The 26,201-nt window shown below is 32.1% G+C and overlaps 1 long non-coding RNA gene across 3 annotated transcripts in view; it reads left to right on the forward strand.

Annotated features, from left to right (window-relative positions):
- Positions 1–1,171: 1,171 nt before the first annotated feature.
- LOC127706883 (uncharacterized) overlaps positions 1,172–26,201 on the forward strand; it is a 75,969-nt gene continuing 50,939 nt past the window's right edge. The window contains exons 1-2 of one of the 3 annotated variants that reach the window (XR_007984603.1): positions 1,172–1,220; positions 2,622–2,770. This is a non-coding gene — a long non-coding RNA (uncharacterized LOC127706883). Of the gene's footprint in view, positions 1,221–2,621; positions 2,771–22,455; positions 22,492–26,201 lie in introns of those variants that run through there. The other 2 variants (XR_007984604.1, XR_007984606.1) reach the window with 2 other exon arrangements.

Here is a 26,201-nt window from a genome sequence, read left to right on the forward strand (position 1 = left end):
AATCTCAATAGTGTATACTTCAATTTGTTTTCGAACACTTAAAGTGACGTTTCGGAGTTCCACGTATAAGGAAGTATTTTGACAGAAGTACTTATTTTTTGTTATTGAAACCAGAGACATATTATAATATAATGATTGTATTATATGTCTCTGTTGAAACGTATCACGTTGATGAATTTAGAAATTATGTTAACCTAAGGTTCCAATTTGGCTTAAGAAAATTTTCATTATTCTTTTAATTTTTTTTTTTTTTTTTGTCGTTAAGCTCCTCAAATATTTACATGTATACATATTCGATTTTTTGTGGGGTCATTTAGCATTCTTGATGAAGGTAAATTTTAAAAAAGCGTTCCGGAAGCACAATTTCTATCAATATTACATATGGTGTAGCATTCTTCTTTTTTCATTGGTTATTACGATCACTTGTTTCAAAGGGTATTCCATGTACCTGAGGCCGTGTTACTATTTTTAAGTATATGGACGCTATATATGTTTATATTTATATATATAATGACGGTCAATATTAAAAATCTTGCAAATTACAATGTAAAATACACAGAAAGAACATTGAAGTCCATTTCCATAATACACTATTTACATATGTAATATATAAATTAAGGACTGTTCACTAAGCCAATACGTTATATATATATATAGACCAGTTAGATTGAATTGACACTCGGACTTCGTCCAGGGTCAAAATAATCTGAATAATGTGTATATATTACGTATTGACCTCGTCAAAAGTCCATAATTTATAAAAAGTTATTTTTATATAAATTTAATTTTGATATAGTTTTGTTATTTTTTTAGGTCCCTTTTGGTCATTTAGCTCCTCAATTAATTACACACCATCCGCTTTCCTTTTTTTGGGGGGTGGGGGATTCTCTCGTAGGTCATCCCAGAAAAGCGTTTTGGATGCACCAAATCTATAAAGTGTCAAGGACGTCTAATATACGTCCTTGAAAGTGTCAATTTGATTATATAAAAAATATCAATCTTCTAATCTCGGCTGATTCCGCTTCTCTCCGTTCGAATCAGCCGAGTTGTGTGACGAATTATATAAATAGTAAATATTCGACTGTTCCCGACGTTGAAACGAAAATTGCCGAAGTAATATGATTGGTTCTTGCCCGACTATTTTACTTACTCCTTCATAGAAATGCACGTTTAATTTGCTGCATGAGAGTTGAATAGATCGGCGGTTTATTCAGAGAAAGGTAAGGTTTTTACAAATAAAAGTGTGTGCTACGTTTTAAAAGGAAATGTTGACGGTGCTTATAAATGAATGTTACCTGATATATGAATTTATAATTTTATCTTTATAATCAATTTTTTTCTAATGCAATATACTAAATGTTTAAAGTAGTTTCACCCATCAGTGCTTTGATACTAACCTTTACTTGCAAATAAGTCTTAACACCATTTCCTACATTTACTCAATTCTAATATTAATTCTGTAAATCAGAACGCATATTTTAGGAACTTTACAAGAAGTTTGCGGTAAAGGAAAAATACAATGAATTGATGCATGGCAGAATTGCACAAGTTGTTCACAAAAACAGCCAAATTGTTTTTATACTTGCATAACTGTTTTCGACCAATTCAATAATGAAAAATATTATGATTTACAAAGGCAACAAGTATTAAACCCACAAAACATCGTCAATAGTGTGCCATGATGACAGCTTCAAACCTTTTCAATCGTAATGTAATAAATTGCATAGTACGATAGCATTATAAAACAGGCATTCGTTTAATTTCTTTTTTTTATTGAGAGAAGATGATCAACTGCCGGGTCCTTGTTGGTCAAGGAATAACAAATATTGAAAATCAAAAACATAATGAATGTAGTGAAGGAAATATTCTACAGGCGATAAAGATACAAGCAACATTGATTGTTTAGAACAATATTTCTGATAATAGCAGTATTTAGTCTGCAGCACTATGATATAAGTCTAATACAAACGTAAACCATATCGAAATAAACGAAAGATTGATTTCCGAAATTTGCCGATGATTACCGAAGTATAGCGATTTAGTCTTGTTACATTCTTCAAATATTATCTCACTCACCTCAATAGCTTTTTTGGAGGGTGCTCGCATTGAATGCGGATGGTCATTGGTTCGTTGCCCAGTTGTGTCAAACTAAGGTCTACAGAACTGGCATTTGCTACTTCGTCGCCAAGATTGAACACACCGCTTGAATGTCTAGTACAAAGCAGCTAGGGTGTATTTATATATCATTAACAGATTTTCGTGCTGTAAATGCATATAGAATTTGCCGCTGATCGCAATCATCAATCAGTTAACATTTTATTTCATCCTAACAATCATTCTATCAAGCTATCAAGTTTGCAATTTTTCAAAAGTTTTAATACAAACATGCAGCATTGCTCAAGCAGAATATCGCAAATGATGGTATCTTGCGTATCTGATGGAGGTTACTCGATAAAAAAAAAACATGTGTTGTGCCTACTGTTATCGTATTCGAGATTTTCGATAGAGTAAAACAGGGATCAATAGTTTAAAAAAACCTCTAATTCTAATTTTTCACAACACAAGAAAAATAATGTACTTAGGATTGTTAGTTTCAAAAAACATTTGTTTTTCTTTTCCAGCATTGATTGTCAGATTGAACTCCAATTTTCGGAAGATGAAAACCCTGATAGTATTATGTTGCCTTGTGGCTGCAAGTTTTGCTTCTCCTTTTAAATTTAAATTTAAGCAAGGATCTGCCATTTATGAGGCAATTGCCAAAACTACATCGGTAAGTAGAATATATACTGGATATTGAAAATTGCTGACAATCTAGCAGAGATTTGAAGAAAAAAAATAGAATCATAAACAGATGGTTTTAACGACGATAGAAGTAAATCGAATAGTTTCATCATATCATTAAAGTCCAGAATGGACAAACGAATAATTTTCAAAAACAGCAACAATGTCAATGTAAGATAAATACTACATTTAACTGTTTTACCGGTAATGATTACTTAAAGGGAAGTCGATGTAGTTGTATTGTTATCTTTTTTAATGTTTTTGAGATAATGTATATTGTAGATTAATATGAGATATTTGAAAGATCATCAAATAAAACAAACTGCAGTGCTTGTTTCGAAAATAATTAGGTTCAAAATTTGAATTTTGGTGGCTTCATTTAATTTCCTGACAATTTTAAGATTATCTAAAATTGGTAATTTTATCAATGAAAGAGTCAATTAGATTTATCTAAAGACTCTTGTAAATATGCTTCTTTTATTTAAACTCTGAAAATATGTTTCCCCAAGTGTCAACTCATATTGTCAATTTCAAATTCAAAGTTTTTAGTCAATGCTATTGTGACTACTCCTTTAACATGTCTAGATATCATTTTCGTACGTTCGTCAATTTTAATGACGTCTCCCACCAATATCCAGATGCAGTTCATAATAAGCCTTCAATTCTGACAAATCAAATGTTTGTTTTCGGTTTCATTAACCATCAATGGATTATTTTGAGGATTGAATTATTGTCCAGATTTTGGCCTGGTGAGGAGTTTCAGTTATTACAATTTCATCAAAGAAAAAAAATTTTCGCGTTGAGAGTTATCTCCACTCTCCACGGAAACTCCCCTTAACTAATTCATTTGATGCTACATAAAATAAACTAATATCACCAGATAAGCAAATATTCAGTTCCCACATTTGTCTAGTTAAAACATGTATGATGAGATAACGAATAGAAAAAATAAGTTGGAAACTTCATTAACGAAGCTGCTTAAACAACGGTCCATCTAGATCAAACTGATACACTTGAACTATAACTACATCTACTGATCATATAGTAGTAACATTTGTTTGTGTTAATTGCTGTCGTTTGAAAACTGATGATAAATGATATTCTATTGAACGAACATCAACGATGAGAGTTAAAAATATTTGCGTTGGAAAGAAGTATATACATTTTCATGTGATCTAACTGACAACACAAACTATCAACACCCTTAAGTTAACAGTTTTGTGTATGACTACGGGCCTCCGCTCCATTATTTCCCAGGAATGGACAGTTATTTGGACATTCTCTATAACGTAAAAACAGAAATCAATCATTGGACTTGAAATGAGACAACTGAATAAAATTATCCATCGAATAGCCTGCATTAGCAATGGTTTGCTGCTTCATATGAACAGACGACATTTGTTTAGTCAATTAGATTTATCTAAAAACTCTTGTGAATATGCTTCTTTTATCTAAACTCTGAAAATATGTTTCCCCAAATGTCGACTTATATTGTCTATTTGAAATTCAAAGTTTTAAGTCAATGCTATTGTGACTACTCCTTTAACATGTCTAGATATCATTTTCGTACGTTTGTCAATTTTAATGACGTCTCCCACCAATATCCAGATGCAGTTCATATTAAGCCTTCAATTCTGACAAATCAAATGTTTGTTTTCGGTTTCATTAACCATCAATGGGTTTTTTGAGGATTGAATTATTGTCCAGATTTTGGCCCGGTAAGGAGTTTCAGTTATTACAATTTCATCAAAGAAAAAAAAACTTTCGCGTTTAGAGTTATCTCCCCGGAAACTCCCCTTTATTAATTCCTTTGATGCTCCATAAAATGAACAAATATCACCAGGTAAGCAAGGATTTAGGTCTCACATTTGTCTAGTTAAAACATGTATTTTAAGATAACGAATAGAAAAATAAGTTGAACAATTTACCGATCTTTACAAATAGAACATACTTCATTTACGAAGCTGCTTAAACAACGCCCATCTAGATCAAATTGATACACTTAAAATATAACTACATCTACTGATCATATAGTAGTAACATTTGTTTGTGTTAATTGATGTCGTTTGAAAACTGATGATAAATGATATTCTATTGAACGAACATCAACGATGAGAGTTAAAAATATTAGCTTTGGAGAGGAGTATATACATTTTCATGGGATCTAACTGACAACACAAACTATCAACGACCCTGAGTTAACAGTTTTGTGTATGACTACGGGCCTCCGCTCCATTATTTTCCAGGAATGGACAGTTATTTGGACTTTTTCTATAACATAAAAACAGAACTAAATCATTGGACCTGAAATGAGACAACTAAATAAACTTATCCATCGAATAGCCTCCATTAGCAATGGTTTGCTGCTTCGTATGAACAGACGACATCTTTTTTTGCATAGGTGTTGCCCACATTTGAACTACATTTCGAAATTCGCGGGGGACAAATTGAAAATTACCGAGCGTTGGAAGTGAATTTTCTGAAAATGAGGGATTCACATTTTAAGATGCATTTTTAAAATTTTCAAAAAAATAAGTTACTAATAATTTTTATGTATTTAAAATGCACAATGAGAAATCATGTATAAAATTACTTAAAATTAATAATACAAGAACCATATAAAATTGCTAACAAATATACAATTTGTTGGTATGTATTTTGCATATACAAAGATGCTGAATTTATTTTCTTCTATACGCATTTATCGATAAAATACGATTATAATAAAAATAATTTGGTTATTACCGAAGAAACATTTTTTTGTAAATTTAAAGTTGACGAAAACATGCAATGAAATTTACAAAAAAAATAATAATTTCTCAAAACAAATTTTAATGATAACAAAATCTACATTGTTTTGTTTGTGACCTGGTCTAATCTCGCCTACAACAGGTTTCGTGTTATCAAAAAAGGAACAATTCAAGTTCAACCTGTATCGACTCTCCTTAATCCTACTTTTAAACGTTAAATCCTCCAAAGTGATTTTTTAATGTATCATCGATTTATACCATTGAATTTATCAGTCAATATACTTGTTATTAAAATGATTTTTTTCAATTAATTAGCACAGTAGTTTGTTCCGATCTTAAATCTTCACGCCATGTATATCCTATTCATATATCCATATCATTGGCTGTTAACCCTATGAAAAAGTAAATTGTACAAATTTTCAAAACAGATGGTACAAAAGAGAGACACTGTAAAGAGAGATGCCATTGCCATGGCTTTTAGATGGATTGATACAAATAGGGATGACCACATTGATGGTAATGAATTTTCCACATTTTATGCAAATGCAAACATACCTGGACTGGACTACAGCAAGAATCGATGGAGACAAATATTCAACTTAGCCATACCTCAAGTTGACACAAAAGGGAATGAAGAGCTAGAAATTGGAGGTAAGTTTGATGCTATCCTTATATAAAAATAAAAAATAGTAAACATTAAAAGCACTGGCATAATAAAATTTGAAAAAAAAATCATACAAGATAACCAAAGCCCTGATTATCAATCAAGCAATAAACGAAAAACATTTATGGCAGGCAGCAACCAACGACAGTCATTGGATAACAGGCTCCTGATTTTAGACAGGCACACAGAGTATGGTGGGTCAAAATGTTTGTTAGCACAAACTGCTCACATAAGTTGGGACAGTAGTGTATTAACGTTAAATAAATACATATCATTGCTATTACTTCCATGTTACATCCAGGATTTGAACATCATTTCTTTATAGAGAGTCTTACTAAATCAAGTTTCATGATATGCAGATCTAATCATACTGACACCTTGCAAAAATGAAAACGTGTATTATGTTATGACGTCATTGAGATTTGCGTAATATCAACTTTTCGGGTAAAAAAAAAGGCTTATTGTAAGTAAACATTTTTAAATAAACTTTTTTTTTGTACAGTGGCATTGTTAGGCATTATGCAAATGACTTGAGCAATTCTGTCAAAAGCATTCAATAGGTCCTAAATAATTTGTGTGTAAACTTTTCGAAAATGAAATTTTCTTTTGCATTTACAGACTGTTGATTTATTTAAGTTCTGGGGCGGATCCAGTATTTAAATTAAAAAAATATTGCCGAACTTCGCGAGGCCAAAAAAGTTTTGTACGATTTTATGTTAAATAATGATATATTATCAAACCAAGGAGGGGGTGTACACACTATACGCCCCCGCCTGAATCTGCCACTGAAGTATGTCGCTTATTGATCATGCATGATAAATAAGATTGCGTTATTTATTTAAGTTACAAGCCTATTGAGAATTTGGTGTTAATCTTAGATATGAGGTCATCTCTTAATTTTATCGATTCGAATCGAAAAGATTGTGGGTAATTAATTTCAATATAGGTACCCCAAAATTAATATGACATAACGCCATTGGTTGGTAACCATTGTTTACAAATCACGATGCGTTGGTATACGATTTTGAAAACATTACTTAGAATGCATTAAATTTTTAAAGGGAAAATAAGTTAGTTGTTTAGACAAAAGGCAATTAGAGTCCATACAGTGTTGTCATTTGTAAATCATTGAAACAATGAAGATACCGAGGATGCAATCAGAAACCATAGGTCGAAGACACGTCAAAAGATATGTCAGTCAAAACTGTCCCCAGCCCAAAAGATATGTCAGTTAAAATTGTCCCCAGCCCAAGTATGTAAGTTCATTTAACAGATATTACTACAGAATAAAATTGAGAATGGAAAGAGGGAATGTGTCAAAGAGACAACAACCCGACCAAAGAACAGACAACAGCCCAATGCCACCAATGGGTCTTCTACAGAACGAGAAAATTCCGCACTCGGAGGCGGGCTTCAGCTGTATTAATTTGTTCAGTTGAGGTTCTGACTCCTTGCGTTAACCAAATGTTTCCTTTTTCTGATAAATAACATCTGAAAAGCCATTATAATGATAATATTAATAAAAATAATGAAATAGATGATAAAAAATAATGAAATAGATGATAAAAAAATAATGAAATAGATAATAAAAATAATGAAATTAATAATAAAAATAAGATTGACTGAAAGTTAATTAAAATCCTTATCATCCATGATTCACCATTGTCACGTTTCTCTACAGCAGTGTTGGATTGTGTTTGGTGTTTTCTTTTTGTTTACCTTCCAGTAATTACACAATCAAAAATCACTAGTTATGTGAGTGAAACAATACTATATCTTAGCCGAAGGTTAAATTACGATTATCAGCAACCATAGATTGATCCTTTTTTTCAATACTCTCTAGCCGACATTGTGAAAAATCCATTATACTTACGGCTTATATTTATTCATTTGTATTTCTTTTGCAGAATTCCGTTCGTTAACAGAACGTGGAATGAGAGGATATTAAAGACAGAATGTGAGAACGTTCCACCCGTTATTCTCACAGTCATTACAGTGAAATTGACTTAAAAGTCTGATTCCAAATTGACTATTTTCAGTTCTGACTTTAAACAAAACTTTTATTTTTCAAAAATGCTTAACAAGTCATTTGTCCGTTTTAACGGAAGCAGCACTTCCCGAAATCAAAATTAATTTTCAACAAATTTTTTAACACACGAATGTGAAATTGGCCTATTTATTTTCCCGTTTCAAAATCTAAAGCCTGCTTACATTTTTGTTTAAAGTTGCTTATCATTTGCTCTCTTGTGGATAGTTGCCTCGCTGGCAATCATACAAAATCTTTTTTTTTAATTTTTATATTAACAAAATTTAAAGAATGTTAACCAAAACTGTGTTATTTGTTGACGGTGTCTTTATCAAATAAAGTACAAGCAAATTATAGTTTCTTATTGTTTCAGGAACCAATCAAATTATAAACGTGTATGCCTATTTGTTTGTTTTTTCGTTTGGGCAGCTGGTTTAATGGGGCACCTGATTTATAAAAAACAAACAAAAAACGATAAATAATGCGACAGACAGCAACCAACAACAACCACTGAATTACAGGTTGGGACAAGCAAATAAAGAATTGGCGGGATTAAAAATGTTGGTGAGTGCTCAATCATCTCTTTAAACAGGGACAGCGGTGCAACAGCACAACATGAAAAGTGAACTGTAAAAAAAAGTTTGAAATAGTTTGACTCATCAGGTCGGCACGAAGCACAAAAAAAACCCTACATTTAGACAAGAAACACAAATTACCGATGTAGGAGTACTTGCAAAGGCTAGTTCAAAGCCAATAACAACTAATGAAATAATCATGTTCTCTAGACTAAATAATCAATCAGTACACATCCAACGGATTTGGTGTAAAGACATCATAAACAGTCTGACAAAAGCATGACCTTGTGCAATGCCAAAATATAACTATACTTCAAACACGTGCGTCGCTTAAACGATTGTGTAGTACCCACTTCAAAACAATGATTTTTATTAAAGTTGTAAATAAATCCTTTATGTGACATGTGACGCCAGTTAACCACATCATTTCATTAAACAATACAATCAACACCTTTATTAATTAGTCCATTGTTGCCGATAGCTATAAAATGCAATCAGCTGATTATTGATTATCGAACACATGGAGACCCTGTATATTTGATATGGGTTTAGTGTGCGTGTTTTGTTTTAATATACGGTTATTAGTGGTGTTATTTCCCTTTTATAAAATTTATAAAAACAATACGGCGTTGAGGGAAAATCTGAAACGTTTCCCACGGACATAAGATGAAGAAATTGATGATGAACGATTGAAAATAAATGCAGAAACACATTACCAGCTAACAACTTGTTATTGATGGCATTTGTTTTTGTATAGACCAATGGCAGTAGGTTCTTAATATTGAAGACTGTATCACTTTGAGATGCCACTAGTCTAAATGCCGCATGTTAAGGTAGTCGGTAAGATAAATTCGTTACACAGTGTGCTAGTGACCTAATACGATATATATTAGGTCACTAGCACACTGTGCAACTAACAATATAAATATATATCGTATTATGTCTATTAGTGATGCTTAGCGACACTATTAAGAATTACATAGTCGTTGAACTCGTTGCATATGAATGAGTTATCTGTCATAGACAATAATTGCTTGATCGAGGATGTGTTTGAAAAGTTCTGTAGAATGCTGATTTACCTATTGCGTTATCAGTTAACGAATCGACCACGTAGCCTAATTTCCATTTACAGTAATACTTGAAGGACGTAATTTGTTGCTGTTGTTCAAGATAAAAAGAAGATGTGGTATGATTGCCAATGAGAAAACTCTCCACAAGAGAGTTAAAGGTCCATCTCAAATTAAATTGCTCTAAATTGTTACAAATGCAGCTTTTCTATTTATTTCTGGTAACAATAAAGTAACGAATTTTGGAGAATGACAGTGGATGATTTTTCTTTTTTAGGGTTGCCAAACAATCACCTTTTCCCCTCTTTTCTTTTACTGGAGCATACAAAAAGTTATTTTGGCTTTTTATAGCCCAACATAGACCAATTTACATGATATTATTCTTCAATGTTTCTACGTTACAAATCCCAATGCCTTTGGACACATTTGTCTGTAGAATCTAAAGTTAAAGTATTGTTTTTGAATATGCAGAATCCATAAAAAAAAACTCCAGTAAATAAAACAGACCGTCATAAAGTGACGTCATTTACATACCTTATGGTTTTGTCAGTTTTAATGGACTCCCCCTTTTTTAATTTACCTTAGTTACTGTGTAGCATCACTACCGGATATAAGTACCCCCGAAGCAAAAAAACAATAAAGCAAACCGTATCTATTATGTCCCCCGTACAGTAAAATAACTATTTGCAGGTACAATTTAACCTCTTTTATTCACATGAATGTGTTTATCTCGAAATACTGTGTTGTTCAAGCTTAAATATGATATAACTTTGTTATGGGAAAACGTCAAATGAATAGTTGAAGGATAAATGTTATTTAACAAGTTTGAACTCGTCATATGCTTCTTTGAACAGGTACCCCTTGTCCGATTCTAACGATTTGAAGAGAGAGAAAGGCAATTAAGGATCATAATCAGCCCTATATAGTAGCTACATTCTTAAGAATCAGTATCACAAGACTTTACTTGTCAGCAAAATGTAAAATATAATGAAAATAAGAAAAATTTGGCCTTACCTGACTTCACATTTGGTATATCCGGTAAGGATGCTACAAATTGTTGGAGTTTTGTTTTCAAGTTTTACACCAAAAAATAGTAAACATTTCACTCGATATTATGATGATTTTGAATTTTAATTGAAAAAAGAGGGGCGGAAGATAGCCAAGGGATATTCAAACTCATAAGTCGAAAACGAACTAACAATGCCATTGTAAAAGGCGGAAAACGACCAAAAGACAAACAGAAGTCTACAAAACACAATATAGAAAACTTAAGACTGAGCAAATGAACCCCACAAAACAGGGAATGATCGCAGGTGCTCCACAAGGGTAAGCAGATCCTGCTCAATATATGACACCCGTTGTGATGCTCGTGTAAGTACAAATCATGTGGTAAGTCTAATTCCGTAGGTAACATTCGAAGAAAAGTGGACGGGATTAGGGTTACGACAATTGGAACATATCTGTTGTCATCTGTGAAACAGATATTCTTTAACGGTCAACCAACTCGTGAATACGTCCGTATAATTCAGAAGAGATGACTTCCATCTTCAACCCATGGAACGCTGGGTTTAATATCTTCCTTGTGAGCAACAGTATAACATGACAGGAAATGCAAGCTCTTGAATATCGTCACAACTGGGAGATATATATTCTATATACAGGTGCCTTTGGAATTTTGCTACATAGAAATGGAACAATTATCAATTAGATAGCTGAAATCATCTCTTTTGATGTTTTCTTCTCAACACACTCATTGTCAATTTCTAAATGTGAGTCAATAAATAAATGTGCCAGACATACATTGTAACTATATACTAGTATGTAGTATCCTTTACTTCAAGTTAGCGGGGATAGATGCGTTCAACATAGTCATTTGTGGACTTTGTGCTCTTGTGCTTTAACATTCAACTGTGACCCTGTTGAGCTTATATTTTTCATTGTAAATAGGAAAAAATAACGTATATTTATAATATATATAAACCAAAAATAGATTCGATTAATAACAAAAATATAGATGCTGACTATCAACTCTGTTGTCTTAAATAACCAGTCATCCTGGTGTTTATGATGAGTCTATATGCAGTCTTACGACTAGGGAACACAATTATTTAAACAAAAAAAATGACGTCTATGGTAAGTTATTCAGGCCAAATCACATTTGATACTACAAAGCTTTGATATTGATTTGAAAGGTGCAGTTAGCGTGAAACAGCCATTTGTGAAAGGTAGAAACAATTTCGAAGTTGTAGAGCATTGATGATAGCTGTTAATAGTTTTAACGTGTTCAACTCCGTGAAAAATCATACTAATTTTCTTCAAAATTATCCTTATTAGTTTTAACAATAAAATTGTAATTGTCATACATTACAATTTTTTATAACATTTTTGGGAAGAGGACACGTTGCATATTGGTAAGCTTAGTTTATGATTTGTACAACTGAATTTGTGGATGAGATAAGGTGCTACGACGTTATAGATAGGGAAGTCATTTCTGTTTTCTGTTGGAAAAATCACGGAAATGGTTGAACTCTATTGAGACAAAGTAACACTTATTAAAGAGAAAGCAGGCACAACAACTGGCGTACTTTACAATAATGTGTAATACATGCGTCATGCATATGCACAGTCTAAAGTCTAATGTTTGATCGATTTTAAAACTTAGCGTTAGTGAATTTTTCAATTGAAGACTTTGACGTTGCTTTGCACAGTATATAAAAAATGGCATTTTTTTTCTATTTAAACATAATTCGGCATGTTATCACTGCCACAAACTCTTATGTTCATTAAAATGTTCCCTTCCTGGTATGAGTGTAATAGTTATCGTAAAACACCAATCTATCATCGTCAATATGATCAACATAATTATATATTTTTCAAAAATGTATAATTTTGGTTTCGAAATAACTAATAATCCTTATGGTTACCGATACACTGATACTTTTTTAAACTTAAATCGCCATTACTATTCTTCGAATCTTTAGTTATCCAATACAACAAGGTTTTGGTGGGTTTTTTTTTTTGTATTTTTTTTATATCCAAATTTGGCACCCGTCACATTGCTCATGTAAGTATTAACCCGGTGATAATTCTTATTCGGTAAGTCACATTCGGGGAAAAGGGACATGATTGTAGTTACGACAATTGGAACATATCCGTCGTCATCTGTGAAACAGATATTCCTTAACGGTCAAACAACTTGTGGTGGCGTCCGTAAAATTTACGAAGGGATGATTTCAACTTCACCACTTGGAACTCTTGGTTTAATAGCTTCCTTGTGAGTACCGACCCTATCAAGGAAATCATGATAGGAAATACAAGCCCTGGAATATAGTATCAACAAGGAGATATATTCCTTATGCAGGTGCTGCTGGAATTTAGCTACATAGAAATGGAAATTTCACAATTGTGAAGCTGAACTCATCTCTTGTGTCGTAAAGTTTTTGTTTTCAACCAACTTCATTGTCAATTTCTTGATGTAAGTCAAGATATGAGGCAGACTTAACTGTTTCTGTTGTATCCTTTATTTCCAGTTCGATAAGATAGATGCGTTCAACATGAAGAGAACATCATCTATATAGCGGAAAGTGAAGTTAAAGAACACTGCTAACCTTTTTCTTTCTTCCTAAGAAATTTCTGTATAAAGTCAGCCTCATATGCATAAACGAACAAGTTGGCAAGAAGAGGAGTACTATTGTTTTTCACGTGAATGCCGATTGTTTGTTGAAAAACACGTCCTCCAAACGTAACAAATATGTTGTCAATCAAGAAATGAAGCATCTTGATAATGTCATTTTCAGAGAATTTTTTGTTTGAATCAGAGTGATTTTTTACATAGTACGATTTGTCCCTCCCTCAGACAAGATACTTGTATCTACGTTGGTCTTTTTTTTTATGAAACAACGCAGGACCAACTCTTTCCATTTGTCTTTTAGTTTGGAATGGGGAATACTTGTAGAAAAGTCAAATATGAAAGAGTCTTAGATTGTATGTACTCAAAAGATCTTAAGAATGTTTTAGTATCCACATCTGATTCACGCCACCGTAGGTAGTTTCAAAATAACTTTGAAGTCCGGCTTTGATTGCTGATAAAAGTGATATTAATAATTTTGAAAGAGATTTCATGAAGGAAGACCCAGCAATATAACGTTGTTTGTAAGGACACTTTTGTAGTTTAGGTATACAATACATCGAAAGAAGATCCAGTTCTTCATTTTTGGTTGAAATTTCAAAGGAACATAGAACAGATCTATAATTATCCAGGATTTTCTCCTTTGTTAGTGTCGTGGAGTTATATGTTGAGTGAATTGTCAATATCTGCGTTTATTAAGCAGATTATGTAATGTGATTTACACACAAAAGCGATGTTGTTTGGGGCTTTATCTGCGGTGACAATAACATATTCTTCATGGAGGTAGGACAAATGTTTTGCAACATTTTGGGTCTTTAAAAATTGATATAGCAATTGAATTGATAGACCCATTCAGTTTTAAAATTCTAATTTGTATCACAGCCTTAATCCATTCGGAAAAAGTATCTACGTCTTTTTTCTTGCGTTTAACCCATTGCCTGGCATAATCATCGACTGAATTTATCGGTATTTTGAAGTTGTGTTTCCAACTGGTGGATTAAGGCCGACGAGATTTCGGGCCTTTGGATAACACATTTCGCAAATTTGTTTTAATCGTCGCTAATATGTCAAACTTGGATCGTCTCTGATATGAATATAAAAATCAAGTTTGAAAATCGCAAAATCGATTAGAAAGTACTAAGCGCGAAAAAAGTTCTGCGAAGACTTTTGATTTACAGTTTACCGTAGTGAAAACTTAACACCTATAATCACATTTTATCTTTATCTAAAAATTTGAATCTCATAGCTTTATACAAAAAGGAACATGGTATCATGTATCTGTGTTCTTACCTAAAAATAGATGCTTTAATAAATTTTTCTTTAAAAACAGGGAAAAAAACATTTTATAGATTTCCTGCGTCCGATGCGCTTTTCTGGATCGCTCAATGTTCTATTCGTACTTTTTTATGTCGAAATTTATTTGGACTGGTCCTTTTTCAGACATGAGAAACGATTACTTTACTTTTCTATTCTACCTTCAGATTTACGATTCCGCCCTCATTACCTATAATGGAGCAGTTTGGAGCTATTTACTCTTTACAGACTTAATGTGTTAAAACATTCAGGAAATATATTGATTGTAGCGTACATCTATGCATACGATAATTTTTTCTATGTTTAAATTTCTAAAAAGGAGACAACACAATTCGAAAATGGCAAATAACAATTAAGTTTGCTTCAATATAAAGTGGTAATGTGTCAAGATTTGAATTTCAAGAGAAAAGTGTTTATATCGATTGTTTTTTAAAATAACTGAAAGATGGGTGAATGCGCAATTTATGCATTATTCATTCACACTGTATTAATTTCATGGACACGACATAATCCTACTCAGATAAGTAAATGCATGGAATAGAACGGAATATGATCCATTGCATGGAATAGAACGGAATCATTATCTTAACAGAAAAATAGCATACACATAATTACGTCATCGTGTCTAAGAAGTATCCGAATCCCCCAGACATTGATTTTAGGTTGATATGGCCTTTGCCTGACCTACGATTTATGTAGTATTAAACTGGTGGTCTACATATATATATATATATACACCGTTAGCCAGTAGAAATGTCTGTAGACAACACTTTGTACTAGGAGACAACCAATCAATTTTCTGGGGCGGGGGAGGATTTGGAAACGAATATTCTGGCCTGGTAATAACTGAAAACATATCGCACATAATACAGGATGAAAATGAGCAAATGCCGGATATAATTTTGTACAATGGTAAAATAGGTAAGCCGAACTACCTATAGATATTTCGTCCGGTAAAAGCGTTCCTCCTTCCTCAGAATACCAAATGGTCGCCCTCTAAGTCTTTATATTGTATGATTTCAATCCAAAACAAAGGCAATTTGCTAGTTCAAAAATCCGTCGTCTAATCGTTTTTATTTTTTTTACCATTTTTATACCTATGTCCTGGTAATTAAGAAAGGTTACAACACAGTTGATAGTAGTTTGTATTTCATCTTGTTTTACGTTTCCTGGTGCGAAGAAGATATCCGATATGAATTTGTCTGAAACAGTCAAACACACCGTAAAGGAACCCCCTTTAATCTTTCTGTCATGTCATGATTTTTAATAAGTCAGCAAGTCAATGATGAAAAAATTCAAAGCACATATCCAGGGTTTCCCCTGGGTCAAATTTTTTTCGCCACCTCTTTCGCCGAAACAATATGTGTTTCGCCACTTTCAATTTTTTCCCCAACTGACATAAATATTTTTTTCGTTTAAAATTTTCCTTTTTTCTAACAAAAAAAAATCAGTTTGTCACACTGTTGTCTATTATAATTCTTAATATCTACATTGTAATGAATAAACACTCAATAATAACATTTAGTTTTTAAAAGATACTGTAAATGCAGTATAGATCATGAAAACATCATTTTTGACTTCTGCCGGGGAACACGGGATTCATCTACAATAAGTTTATCGGGTACTTCCCGTCTAGTTCAAGGCTAACGTCAGAGATTTTTCTTACTTTTGAATATTTACGCGTGAACCCCCTGAGGGGTTCACGCCTATATATTTTATGAATTTTTGGTAGTTTCTATGGGCCATTCGGAAACAAGATTCTCGGAACTTCTCGAAAATTTTCGATCATTTATACAGGTAGTTATCTATGTCTTTGATACGGTCCTTCTATATATGGATAGGCTACAACGTGATATTTTACATTTCAACAATCAAAGTTCATTTGTAGATCGGATAGTAAAGAAATAAAGACTAGCTATATATAGGTTGCAGTCAAATAACATTTATATGTTAGATATAAATAAGAAGATGTGGTATGAGTGCCAATGAGACTCTCCATCCATGTCACAATGTATAAAAAGTAAACAATTATAGGTGAAAGTACGGCCTTCAACACAGAGCCTATTTGCCTTTTGACAAAACATAAGTGTTTTTAATAATGCGAATGTTCATTAAATATCAAATATAATGATAACGCAATTATATAATGCGCGCTTTGAGACGGTCCCTGTACGTGTTGTGTATGTAGTTTTAATACAGCGTGCTGTTTTGCAATGACAATAAACCGTGGAATCGTTTATTAATATATATAATGTCCATGAATAAACTGATTATTCCTGGACTTTATCACGTGATATTTTGTATTTCAAGCATAGCCTATGAAGATGTCGGAATGCATGAAAAAAATTAAAAAATGATATTTCAGTTATAAATATTTATAATAGGTCGGACACACAGTGGTCGGAAAGCAGACAGATACTCTAACAAAAGGATTTTTCTGTAAAAATTTCAATTTCATTAATACATACTTACAGACTAACAGAATTTTATGAAAATTATATGCAACATATGAGCACCAATGAGTAGAGATGCGTACACATAAGTTAGTATCTAAATTTTAAACGGTATTGAATGAAAAAATACTTTCATAGTTTCAATTCACAATGAATTTAAATTCTTGCATCTCACAAAAAAACGTAATTAATATTTTACAATAATCATAACTACTTTTTATTACAACGTTAATTTTTGTATACTGTTAAATATGATTTTATAAGTCTCTGCTTATATTTTGTATATCAATATATTCATAGAATGGAAAGTTAGACTTTAAGAAGATATTAATTTGATAAATAGAATGTTCACCAGAAAATACATGTCGTTTGTGTTTATTGATATTATATTTTAAATTTTCGGTGACTGTATATTATGAAGCCTATGTGTTACTCTGAAGAAACATTTATGAAACCTTAGGCTAAGCTTAGGCAAAGTTGACTTTAGATGGATTTGGATATTTATTCAGGTCCTTTTTGGTTATATAGCTCTTCAACTGTTTCGGTTCTTATACATCCTTGGCTTTCAAATATTCGGCTTTGAGCGTTCCTGATGAAGGTAAATCCAGAAAAGCGCTTCGGACGCATGAAATTTATAACGTGTTGTTTTCATTTTTTATAAGTTGCAAAAAACAGGGTGTCACTTCACGTAGAAATTTGACTTTAAAATTATCTAAACAACATTTATCATGCGTACAGACCGATTCAATAACAAGTATGAGAATAATTAAAGGCATTCAGGAAACAAAATAAGAAGATATGAAAGATTAAACAAATGTAACCAGATTATAAAGCAAACTGAGTCCTAAATTTATATTGCGATTGGTTTGTGCAATTTGCATTAGACATCCGGTTTGCAGAAACTGGGATTTGCAATAAGGTTAAGAAAAAATGATGTACACTCCCAAGTAATAAATAAAATAATCAATCCTAAAAAGGTAAATTCAAATAGTAGCTTTATCTATACACTATCCACAACTAAAATCCAACGTTGCTTTCGATTGACTTGTGCACGAATCTGCACACAATTAAATATTTTTCAATAAAGGTGTTTTAACATCATCATCACAATGCCTTATTCTATTCACAGTCATTTATTTCAAATCAAAAGCAAAAACAATCAGAGACAATTGTTTGGTGACCAGTCAGTGATCTCGGGTTTACGTATTGCTTTTCTTGTTTTAAAGAAAGCAACTTGTTTGTCACTCAGCTATAAAGGTCTGGATGGGGTTTATAGGATAGGGAATAATGGACAAAAAGGGCAGAATAAATGGCTTCAAAAATAAAGAATAGAGCTCGAGAAAAATAGGCAAAAAAAAAATAAAGAATAGAGAATAATAGGCAACATTTACAATGAATAGAGAAAAATGGCTAAAAAAATAATAATATAAAATTGAAGGACCCTCCCATCTAGACCTTCGATTAATACGCTTGCTTTTATGCAATCATGAGGTACTTCTCTTGTTTGTATTGATTTTGTAAAGGTAAAAGTAAGTATTATATGCATGTGCTAATGTTTTCTTTTAGCACTATTCCAGTAAGGTTATTTGGTCCTGTTGCTTTTTGTTTTTTGATTTATATTTGTTCATTAATTTATATATACCTTCTCTGTTGATGTCTCTCTTGTTCGTTGTTGGAGAGGACTCGGTGGCCGAGGGGTCTAAGTAGTCGAACAACTGTATCACTAGACTGTCAACACTGAGGTTGTGAGTTCGAATCCTGCACTAGGCAGGTGCGCTCGACTCCAATCTTAATAGACTAGGATTGTCAGTTTTCCTACCGAATGTCGGTAGTTCTCTCCGGGTACTCTGGCTTCCTCAACCAATAAAAACTAAATGCCACGAAATAGCACAATAGTTCTAAATGTGGCGTTAAACACCAATCAATCAATCAATTGTTGGGTGTGTTGATGGACCTTTGTCAGTGATTATTGTATTAGTCTTAGATGTAAAAGTACTTTAATTCGTGGGGTAACAGTTTTCGTGATTTTCGTGGATTGTGTTATACACGAATTTAAGTGTCCAGCGAAATATAATAACTGTTGTCCAATTCCAGACATGGAAAGATCCCCATGTAGGTTTGACTACATGGATACGGTCATATAAGCTAACGCACTATTACTAAATATACATTTTTTGTACAAATTCAGACCAGATTTTAACCATTTAATCTGTGAAAAATCTAAAACGTACGACTGTAAACCTTTTAATTCTCATGAGAAATAAGTTCTGATCGATGAAAGTCAGATTTCCGGTGATCATATGCGGTAATGAAGTGTTCATTTTTTTTTCATAATTCTCAAACGAAAAAATAATAATGATTTCGTTTGGGGATGCTTTTTTATTTCATAATGATTAATTCTTCAATTCAAAGTACATTTGTAGTATTTTCTGATATGTAACCGTTTTCGTTAAGTGGCATGTTTATTGCCCAATTAACACTTTGGTGATCTGTTGATTGATTGGTCTCAGGTTAATAAGTGTCAGAACTTCTGATTACACGTGTGCAACAACTAAAATGTTTACTCTGCATTTTCTTTCAATCGAGACAATTTGTAAGCATAGATGAATCAGCTTATTTCCAAAAAGCAGTTATTTTATTAAAAATGTTATGAATTTTGTTAGTAATGAAAGACGAACAAGTGAGTGAAAATGAACACCTTATTTTACAATATCCCACAATCATTATAAAACAACATATGATTAATATCACGAATATTCGTTTCTGTAGTCTTTAAATTCGTCACTCGATTTTTTTTCCAGACAACTAAAATTCAAGAATTTAAAATCCCACGAACATGTAACTTTTGCTGAAACCACGAACATTGATACCCACGAATAAAAGTACTTCAATGTCATATATCATGTTTTCAATCTATTTCTAGTTGGCATTTCGCATTTATTTCTGTAACTGTCTTTTAATTTGGTTTTTTTGTGTGTGTTTACCATCATGTTTTTTTCTTTCCATATAATTTGTTTAACTCTATCCATGGTAGATGAGTTTTGTTACCTCTTAGCCTGATTGGTATATGCTTTTGTAAACTTTCTGTTGTTTTTTATTTGAATTAATTCAACATATTGTCTATATCTTCTGACTGGTGTTCTTTCATATGTGTGTACGTTTCCTTCAAGTTTTTTTCCAATATTTTCCCAGTCTGCTCTGTCGCAGATGAATACTTTGAGTGGCTATTGACAGGGAAATGTTTATTTCACTGAACATTATATCATGGTCTCCTAGTGGTGGTTCTGTTTTAATTCTATTTACTAGAGATGGATGTGTCATGCACAGTAGATCAAGTGTGCGGTCGTTTCTTGTAGTAATCAGAAAGTTTGTATATTCATTGAAAGAGTTTTTATGTAATAATGATCAAGTCGTTTTTGTTATAAATGGTAGTTTGACAAATGAATAAGGAACCATTTTTTCTACTTCGTCTAATCAAATCCTTGTGTATATATTTGTGGCACTTTTATTTTAAAGACTCTAAATTAAATCATTTGGTAGTTCATTTCAAAGAATTAAGAAGCTATATGTGAATGATGTTTTCATCGAAGTTTGTATAAATCCTCACTACAGCTTACAGAAGTTCTTACATTTATTCTCTACATTTTTATATTTTTTTTTAAATTTGAAAAGGGGGATACAAAATTACGCATTTGCCCCCTCTGCTACAACTCCCATGGTCTGCCTTTGTGATTGCACGTATGAATACTACTGTCATTGTTATTTATAAGTACAATGTTTCTTAATGGAAATTCCCGACCGAAAGTACAAATCAATTGAAACTGTATCCAAACATCAAAACATTGTTAGAATTGCGGTCATGAAGTATCTCTTTGGATATGAAACAATCTCAATATTGTATACTTGAATTTGCTTTCGAACACTTAAAGTGACGGTTCGGAGTTCCACGTTTAAAGAAGTACTTATTCTTTGTACATATAATAATAAATGATTGTATTATATGTCTCTGTTGAAACGTATCACGTTGATGAATTTAGAAATTTTTATGTTAAACTAAGGTTCCAATTTAGTTTAAGAAAATTTTCATTATTCTTTTAAATTCTTTCTTTTTTTGTCGTTAAGCTCCTCAAATATGTACATGTATACATATTCAAATTTTTGTGGGGTCATTTAGCATTCTTGATGAAGGTAAATTTAGAAAAAGCGTTCCGGAAGCACAATTTCTATCAATATTACATACGATGTAGCATTCTTCTTTTTTCATTGGTTATTACGATCACTTGTTTCAAAGGGTATTCCATGTACCTGAGGCCGTGTTACTATTTTTAAGTATATGGACGCGATATATGTTTATAAATATGAATATATATAATGACGGTCAATATTAAAAATCTTACAAATTACAATGTAAAATACACAGAAAGAATATTGAAGTCCATTTCCATAATACACTATTTACATAATTATGTAACATATAAATTAAGGACTTTTCACTCAGTCAATACGTCAGTTTATATATATAGATTAAATTGACACTTGGACTTCGTCCAGGGTCAAAATAATCTGCATCAAAAGTCCATAATTGATAAATAGTTATTTTAATATACTAGCACTGGGTCAATACCGCCGCTGCAGGTTGATTGTTAGTTGTCGATAGTATCAATAACCACATAGTAAGTGTGCTACGTCATGGACCTAATTTAAAAGAGACATTTCAAAAACTTTCCGTTAATGAATTTAAACGTTTTATAGTATAGTAAAGTTCAAACTTTTTCAAGCAAATTCAATTTTGAAATAGTTTTGTTATTTTTTTTTTTTTTTTGTCACTTTGGTCATTTAGCTCCTAAATTAATTACACACCATCCGTTTTCCTTTTTTTTTTTGGGGGGGGGGGGGGGTTCTCTCGTAGGTCATCCCAAAAAAGCATTCTGGATGCACCAAATCTATAAAGTGTCAAGGACGTCTAATATAAGTCCTTGAAAGTGTCAATTTGATTATTTAAAAATATCAATCTTCTAACCTCGGCTGATTCCGCTTCTCTCTTTTCGAATCAGCCGAGTTGTGTGACAAATGACATAAATCGTAAATATTCGACTGTTCCCGACGTTGAAACGAAAATTGCCGAAGTAATATGATTGGTTCTTGGCCGACTATTTTACTTACTCCTTCATAGAAATGCACGTTTAATTTGCTGCTTGAGAGTTGAATAGATCAGCGGTTTATTCAGAGAAAGGTAAGATTTGTATACATTTTAAAAGGAAATGTTGACGGTGCTTATAAATGAATGTTACCTGATATCTGAATTTATAATTTTATCTTTATAATCAATTTTTTTCTAATGAAATATACTAAATGTTTAAAGTAGTTTCACCAATCAGTGCTTTGATACTAACCTTTACTTGCAAATAAGTCTTAACACGATTTCCTACATTTACTAAATTCTAATATTAATTCTGTAAATCTGAATGCATAATTTATGAAGTTTACAAGAACTTTGCGGTAAGGGAAAAATACAATGAATTGATGCATGGCAGAATTCCACAAGTTGTTTACAAGCAACAGCCAAATTGTTTTTATACTTGCATAACTGTTTTCGACCAAGACAGTAGATTCAATAATGAAAAATATTATGATTTACATAGGCAAGCACCAAGTATTAAACCCACAAAACATCGTCAATAGTGTGCCATGATGACAGCTTCAAACCTTTTCAATCGTAATGTAATAAATTGCATAGTACAATCGCATTATCAAAACAGGCATTCGTTAAATTTCTTTATTTTATTGAGATAAGATGATCAACTTCCGGGTCCTTATTGGTCAAGGAATAACAAATATTGAAAATCAAAAATATAATGCCTGTAGTGACAGAAATATTCTACAGGCGATAATGATGCAAAAACATTGATTGTTTAGAACAATATTTCTTATAATAGCAGCACTAGGATATAAGTCTTACACAAACGTAAACCACATCAAAATAAACGAAAGATTGATTTCCGAAATTGGCCGATGATTACCGAAGTATAGCGAATTAGTCTTGTTACATTCTTTTGTTGGATGGTGCTTGCATTGAGTGTGGTAGGTCATAGGTTCGTTGCCAAGTTGTGTCAAACTAAGGTCTTCAGAACTGGCCTTAACTACTTCGTCGCCAAGATTCACACCGCTTGGCTGTCTAGTACAAAGCAGGGTGTATTTATATATCATTAACATATGTTCCTACTGTAAATGCATATAAAATTTGCCGCTGATCGCAATCATCAATCAGTTAACATTTTATTTCATCCTAGCAATCAATCTATCAAGCTATCAAGTTTGCAATGTTCAAAAACTTTTAATCTGAACATGCAGCATGGATCAAGCGGAATATCGCAAATGTTGGTATATTGCGTATCTGATAGAGCTTACTCGATAAAAAAACATGTGTTGTGCTTACTGTTATGATATTAGAGGTGTTCGAGTAAAACAAGAATCAATAGTTTAAAAAAACCTCTAATTCTAATGTATCTCAAAACAAGAAATATAATGTACTTAGGATTGTTAGTTTCAAAAACATTTGTTTTTCTTTTCCAGCATTGATTGATTGAACTCCAATTTTCGGAAGATGAAAACCCTGATTGTATTATGTTGCCTTGTGGCTGCAAGTTTTGCTTCTCCTTTTAAATTTAAATTTAAGCAAGGATCTGCCATTTATGAGGCAATTGCCAAAACTACATCGGTAAGTAGAATATATACTGGATATTGAAAATTGCTGACAATCTAGCAGAGATTTGAAAATAAAATTAGAGTCATAAACAGATAGTTTTAACGACGATAGAAGTAAATCGAATAGTTTCATCATATCATTAAAGTCCAGAATGGACTAACGAATAATTTTCAAAAACAGCAACAATGCCAATGTAAGATAAATACTACGTTTCTGGGAATATTTTTTCACCCTTAAAGTTAACATTTAACTGTATTACCAGTAATGATTACTTCGAAGGGAAGTCGATGTAGTTGTATTGTTATTTTTGTAATGTTTTTGAGATAATGTATATTGTAGATTAATATGAGATATTTGAAAGATCATAAAATAAAACAAACTGCAGTGCTTGTTTCGAAAATAATAAGGTTCAAAATTTGAATTTTGGTGGCTTCATTTAATTTCCTGACAATTTTAAGATTATCTAAAATTGGTAATTTTATCAATGAAAGAGTCAATTAGATTTATCTAAAAACTCTTGTGAATATGCTTCTTTTATCTTAACTCTGAAAATATGTTTCCCCAAATGTCGACTTATATTGTCTATTTGAAATTCAAAGTTTTAAGTCAATGCTATTGTGACTACTCCTTTAACATGTCTAGATATCATTTTCGTACGTTTGTCAATTTTAATGACGTCTTTCCAATATCCAGATGCAGTTCATATTAAGCCTTCAATTCTGACAAATCAAATGTTTGTTTTCGGTTTCATTAACCATCAATGGGTTATTTTGAGGATTGAATTATTGTCCAGATTTTGGCCCGGTAAGGAGTTTCAGTTATTACAATTTCGTCAAAGAAAAAAAAACTTTCGCGTTTAGAGTTATCTCCCCGGAAACTCCCCTTAATTAATTCCTTTGATGCTCCATAAAATGAACTAATATCACCAGGTAAGCAAGGATTTAGGTCTCACATTTGTCTAGTTAAAACATGTATTTTAAGATAACGAATAGAAAAATAAGTTGAACAATTTACCGATCTTTACAAATAGAACATACTTTATTTACGAAGCTGCTTAAACAACGCCAATCTAGATCAAATTGATACACTTAAAATATAACTACATCTACTGATCATATAGTAGTAACATTTGTTTGTGTTAATTGATGTCGTTTGAAAACTGATGATAAATGATATTCTATTGAACGAACATCAACGATGAGAGTTAAAAATATTAGCTTTGGAGAGGAGTATATACATTTTCATGGGATCTAACTGACAACACAAACTATCAACGACCCTGAGTTAACAGTTTTGTGTATGACTACGGGCCTCCGCTCCATTATTTTCCAGGAATGGACAGTTATTTGGACTTTTTCTATAACATAAAAACAGAACTAAATCATTGGACCTGAAATGAGACAACTAAATAAACTTATCCATCGAATAGCCTCCATTAGCAATGGTTTGCTGCTTCGTATGAACAGACGACATCTTTTTTTGCAGAGGTGTTGCCCACATTTGAACTACACTTCGAAATCCGCGGGGGACAAGTTGAACTCAACCGAGCGTTGAGTGTAAATTTTCTGAAAATTAGGGAATCACATTTTAAGTTGCATTTTTAGAATTTTCCCAAAAATAAGCAAGGCGACTTATAATTTTTATGTTTTTCATAAGTATTTCTAATGCACAATGCGAGCCAAATCATGTTTAAAAATATTTAAAATTGACAATACAAGAACCATATAAAATCGTTAACAAATATAAATTTTTTTACATGTATTTTGTATATAAAGATGCTGACATGTGATTTTATTTTCTTCTATACGCATTTATCGATAAAATACGACAAAAATAAAAATAATTGGTTATATCAATACCGAAGAAACATTAATTTTTTTTTTTTAAGTTGACGAAAAACTGCAACGAAATTTTCTCAAAACAAATTATAATGATATCTGCATTGTTTTGCTTGTGATCTGGTCTCATCTCGCCCTTTATAACTTACTGTCGGTGTGAGCCAAGGTTCCGTGTTGAAGACCGTACTGTGACCTATAATGGTTACTTTTATAAATTTTGACTTGCATGGAGAGTTGTCTCATTGGCACTCATACCACATCTTCTTATATCTATCTACAACATGTTTTGTGTTATATAAAAAAAGAAATAATTCAGTTTTATACTGTATCGACTCTCCGTAATCCTACCGTTGAAAGTTAAATCATCCAAAGTGATTTTTAAGTGCCAATCTGCCTAAG

The sequence above is a fragment of the Mytilus californianus genome, unplaced genomic scaffold (genome assembly GCF_021869535.1).
Source record: "Mytilus californianus isolate M0D057914Y unplaced genomic scaffold, xbMytCali1.0.p SCAF_6, whole genome shotgun sequence".
Classification (NCBI taxonomy): domain Eukaryota; kingdom Metazoa; phylum Mollusca; class Bivalvia; order Mytilida; family Mytilidae; genus Mytilus; species Mytilus californianus.